Genomic DNA, 6000 nt, shown 5'->3' on the forward strand with positions numbered 1-6000 from the left:
GGGTTCAAAGCCAATGGCAAAAAGAATTCCTGAGACTTCATTAGTCCAGAGTCCTGGGATCAAGCCCCACATCGGGCTCTCTGCTCAGCAGGGAGCCTGCTTCCTCCTCTCTCTCTGCCTGCTTCTCTGCCTACTTGTGATCTCCATCTGTCAAGTAAATAAATAAAAATCTTTGAAAAAATTAAAATAAATAAATAAATGAAAAGGTGGTTTTATTGAAGCATGATGAGAGGACCAGAGGGCAGAAAGAGCTGCATTGGTCAAGCGGATAGAGACTCTAGGCTCCAGCCCCTTACCATCTCTGGCTCCCCTTTGCTCCAGCTAAGGGCAAGAAAAGACCAAATAGCCATCCCCTTTGACTAAGATAAGATAACAAGTCATTGCTCCTTGGAGATGGAAGAAAAAGACCAGAGGTCTGGTCTTGTTTGAATAAGAAAAGAAAGAGAAACAGCCCTGGAGGTGATTTAGCACTCTCCTGAGTTGCCTCTGTAAGGGCCTATTCAGCCAGAGCAGCCCCACCCCAGTTGAACTGCCATTTTGTTGTAAAACTTAAATTGACCTTGCCCTCCCCCTCAGGGGAACTTATTTAAAACCAAGTCCTGGAAACCACTCCCAGGTAACAAAGTCCAAATACAAGGGTGGGTCAGGCCAGGTGGAGGTATGCAATCAGTGGGGGTGCATACTGCCTCCTAGCTACCGTGGAGTATGGGCCCCACCCTTTGGGCACCTTTTGGGCGCCTATTCTGAACTAGGTGATAGGCTGGTTCAAATGTCTACTAGGGTAAATTGTAATTACCCTAACATCACTGTGGAGTTTACAATCTGTGTGTGTTACAATATCATTGGCCACTTGTGTGTGGCCAGGCCCAACCACATGGCCTTTGCTCTATAAAAGTTAGTCTGGAAAGCAGGGAGGGGTTGTCCTCTCTGTAGGGGCAGCCCCAACCGGTCTGTTTGACGGTCGGTCTGATTCTTGATGCTTGGTGTGAAATAAAGCTTAGCTTGACCTTCGCTTTGTATCAGTCTCACTCCTTTAATCACTGACCCATTATTGGGGTACCCAATTTTGGGGAGACCCAACAGCCTCCACATAGATTATACTGCCACAGGAAAGGGCCATTTGGCCTTGGGGAACTGGGAAAGTGTCTGGGCCTTGGGAGACCACGAAGAAACCCCGCTACCATTCCCCATTGCCTGTAACCATAAAAACTCACTCCTAACCCAGTCGGGTGCTCAGTATTTGGGAACGATCCCACTGAGCCCGCTGGCATTAATAAAGCTGTGTTCTCCCATCTTTCTGTGTGCTGTTTGGGTTTCCTCGGTCACCTCCGATTTTCCGCAACACAGAAGTCATTAGTAGTGTCCCATTATATACTTTCAAGTTGGGCAAGTTTTGGGTTGGGGGAGGTTAGGGAGAGCATAAACCTACCAGGTATTTTGGAAACAAGGTTTCCAGGGTCCTGAGGGGGCTAGCTATTGTTAGAAAAGTTCATTTGTTATTGTTTAGTAAACCTTCAGTCATGAGACCCTTCAGATGTATATGGATCATATGCTTGGAGGATGATTACCAACATGTATCTTGGCACTAGGGTGGGTGTCGAGATAAAGGAGGTTTCCAAAGGAATTCTTGTATGGTAAAGTAGACTTACAGAATCTTGGGTGTGGGGCCTAAGATTGTCTTTTGCTCTTAACAGAGTATTAACATCAAGTTGATGAGGGAGGAAAAGTACTGGCTGAAGACAAAGCATAAGCTGACACCTTGCAACCTCCCCCACCCCCACTTCCACCTCCATGTATGACATTCTTCCAGGGATCTCCCAACTATCCTAATGTTAATGCCTTACTGGGGTGAGGGGGGGGCCAACCTTAACTTGGCAATGACAAGGCCTCAGTATCTTGTAGGTCTTCTTTAACATATGAAAGTTCTGATACCTCCCTTTTCCTTATCCCCCAACCCCATAATATATAATCAGCCACCCCTCACAACCCCAGTGCAACAGCTCTCTCTGCCCCTGGGTCCTGTTCCCCTGCTTCAATAAATAACCATTCTGCACCAAAGACATCCCAAGAATTCTTTCTTTGCTATGGGCTCCGGATTCCACCTCACTGAACCTCACCGACATACCAAAACCACCTCAAAGGCAGCTGAGCTCCTAGTGGAATGTCACTCTGCCTGTTTCAAGGACTTGCCAATGGGCTATAAGTAGTAAGGAAATTTAATTCTGCCTTTGTTTCCACACATCATATAATAATAAAGGGGTTAATGTATCAAGAAGACATAACAATTGTAAATGTATATGCACCTGATGGGGTTTTGGAATGTGGGTGAGGTTTGGTGGGGTGGAGTCTGGAGCTGATCATTGTAAATAATCCAATATGGCTGGAAGGTAGTGAGAACAATAGAACAGAAGAATTAGATACAGTTGGGAAAATAATCAGATAATCATAAAAATACTAGGGTTTTAAACATTGTAATAATTATAAGTGACACTAGAAGCCATTAGAAAGTTTTGAAAGAAGACAAAATGAGAGTAGATTACATTTTTAAGTCTCTCTGGATGTTCTGTTGAGAAGAATCTGTATGAAACTGGGAGCAGAATCTGAGAAAATGTTTAGAACACTATTGAAGAAAAAAATCAAGGACACAGATATGTTACTTTGGACCAGCATGATAGAAGGGATAAAAAGTAGTTAGATTTCTAGACATATTTTGACATCAAAGAACAAGATTTCTCATGCACCATGAGTTATGGAAAGAGCAGCTATTATAGATGAGATCACAGATGACTGGTCTGGGCAATACAAAATGGATTTGCCCTTAGACTGTAGAACAAGGAGATTAAGGGAAGAGAAGAATAGAAGTTGAGTTCATAGTATCTTAAGTTTATGATGACTGTTAGAGTTCTAAATGGAGGGATTCAGTAGGTTGTTGATATATATGAAAGCTACAGTTCAGAATATGAGGCAAAGTCAGGAATATAAATTTGGTGGTCATCAAAATTATTATATTTAAGGCAGTAAAACTGAGTGATATCATCAAGAGAATGAAGAAATGGGAGGTGATATCATCAAGAGACTGAGGACAGAGACCTTCAAATTTTATGTATAAGAAAAGAAAGTAAAGATATTTGAGAACAAAAAGACTGAAAGATATGAAGTAAAGGCAGAATAATATGGTGTCTTATAAGTCAAATGAAGAAAGTTTTTTTTTAATTTTATTTTTTATAAACATATAATATATTTTTATCCCCAGGGGTACAGGTCTGTGTCGCCAGGTTTACACACTTCACAGCACTCACCATAGCACATACCCTCCCCAATGTCCATAACCCCACCCCCCTCTCCCAACCCCCCTCCCCCCCAGCAACCCTCAGTTTGTTTTGTAAGATTAAGAGTCACTTATGGTTTGTCTCCCTCCCAATCCCATCTTGTTTCATTTACTCTTCTCCTACCCCCTCAACCCCCCATGTTGCATCTCCTCTCCCTCATATCAGGGAGATCATATGATAGTTGTCTTTCTCCAATTGACTTATTTCGCTAAGCATGATACCCTCTAGTTCCATCCACGTCGTCGTAAATGGCAAGATTTCATTTCTTTTGATGGCTGCATAGTATTCCATTGTGTATATATACCACTTCTTCTTTATCCATTCGTCTGTTGATGGACATCTAGGTTCTTTCCATAGTTTGGCTATTGTAGACATTGCTGCTATAAACATTTGGGTGCACGTGCCCTTCGGATCACTACATTTGTATCTTTAGGGTAAATACCCAGCAGTGCAATTGCTGGGTCATAGGGTAGTTCTACTTTCAACATTTTGAGGAACCTCCATGTTGTTTTTCAGAGTGGTTGCACCAGCTTGCATTCCCACCAACAGTGTAGGAAGATTCCCCTTTCTCCGCATCCTCGCCAGCATCTATCATTTCCTGACTTGTTAAGTTTAGCCATTCTGACTGGTGTGAGGTGATATCTCATTGTGGTTTTGATTTGTATTTCCCTGATACCGAGTGATATGGAGCACTTTTTCATGTGTCTGTTGGCCATCTGGATGTCTTCCTTGCAGAAATGTCTGTTCATGTCTCTGCCCATTTCTTGATTGGATTATTTGTTCTTTGGGTGTTGAGTTTGCTAAGTTCTTTATAGATTTTGGACACTAGCCCTTTCTCTGATATGTCATTTGCAAATATCTTCTCCCATTCTGTCAGTTGTCTTTTGGTTTTGTTCACTGTTTCCTTTGCTGTGCAAAAGCTTTTGATCTTGATAAAATCCCAATAGTTCATTTTTCCCCTTGCTTCCCTTGCCTTTGGTGATGTTCCTAGGAAGATGTTGCTGCGGCTGAGGTCAAAGAGGTTGCTGCCTGTGTTCTCCTCAAGGATTTTGATGGATTCCTTTCTCACATTGAGATCCTTCATCCATTTTGAGTCTATTTTCGTGTGTGGTGTAAGGAAATGATCCAATTTCATTTTTCTGCATGTGGCTTTCCCAACACCATTTATTGAAGAGGCTGTCTTTTTTCCATTGGACATTCTTTCCTGCTTTGTTGAAGATTAGTTGCCCATAGAGTTGAGGGTCTATTTCTGGGCTCTCTATTCTGTTCCATTGATCTATGTGTCTGTTTTTGTGCCAGTACCATGCTGTCTTGATGATGACAGCTTTGTAATAGAGCTTGAAGTCCGGAATTGTGATGCCACCAACTTTGGCTTTCTTTTTCAATATTCCTTTGGCTATTCAAGGTCTTTTCTGGTTCCATATAAATTTTAGGATTATTTGTTCCATTTCTTTGAAAAAAATGGATGGTACTTTGATAGGAATTGCATTAAATGTGTAGATTGCTTTAGGTAGCATAGACATTTTCACAATATTTATTCTTCCAATCCAGGAGCATGGAACATTTTTCCATTTCTTTGTGTCTTCCTCAATTTCTTTCATGAGTACTTTATAGTTTTCTGTGTATACATTCTTAGTCTCTTTGGTTAGATTTATTCCTAGGTATCTTATAGTTTTGGGTGCAATTGTAAATGGGATGGACTCCTTAATTTCTCTATCTTCTGTCTTGTTGTTGGTGTAGAGAAATGCAACTGATTTCTGTGCATTGATTTTATATCCTGACACTTTACTGAATTCCTGGACAAGTTCTAGCAGTTTTGGAGTGGAGTCTTTTGGGTTTTCCACATATAGTATCATATCATCTGCAAAGAGTGATAGTTTGACTTCTTCTTTGCCGATTTGGATGACTTTAATTTCCTTTTGTTGTCTGATTGCTGAGGCTAGGACTTCTAGTACTATTTGAATAGCAGTGGTGATAACGGACATCCCTGCCGTGTTCCTGACCTTAGCGGAAAAGCTTTCAGTTTTTCTCCATTGAGAATGATATTTGCGGTGGGTTTTTCATAGATGGCTTTGATAATATTGAGGTATGTGCCCTCTATCCCTACATTTTGAAGAGTTTTGATCAGGAAAGGATGCTGTACTTTGTCAGATGCTTTTTCAGCATCTATGGAGAGTATCATATGGTTCTTGTTCTTTCTTTTATTAATGTGTTGTATCACATTGATTGATTTGCGGATGTTGAACCAACCTTGCAGCCCTGGAATAAATCCCACTTGGTCGTGGTGAAAAATCCTTTTAATGTACTGTTGAATCCTATTGGCTAGTATTTTGGCGAGAATTTTTGCATCTGTGTTCATCAAGGATATTGGTCTGTAGTTCTCTTTTTTGATGGGATCCTTGTCTGGTTTTGGGATCAAAGTGATGCTGGCCTCATAAAATGAGTTTGGAAGTTTTCCTTCCATTTCTATTTTTTGGAACAGTTTCAGGAGAATAGGAATTATTTCTTCTTTAAATGTATGGTAGAATTCCCCCGGGAAGCCGTCTGGCCCTGGGCTTTTGTTTGTTTGGAGATTTTTGATGACTGTTTCAATCTCCTTACTGGTTATGGGTCTGTTCAGGCTTTCTATTTCTTCCTGGTTCAGTTGTGGTAGTTTATATGTCTCTAGGAA

The sequence above is a fragment of the Lutra lutra genome, chromosome 2, assembly GCF_902655055.1.
Source record: "Lutra lutra chromosome 2, mLutLut1.2, whole genome shotgun sequence".
In the NCBI taxonomy this organism is placed as follows: domain Eukaryota; kingdom Metazoa; phylum Chordata; class Mammalia; order Carnivora; family Mustelidae; genus Lutra; species Lutra lutra.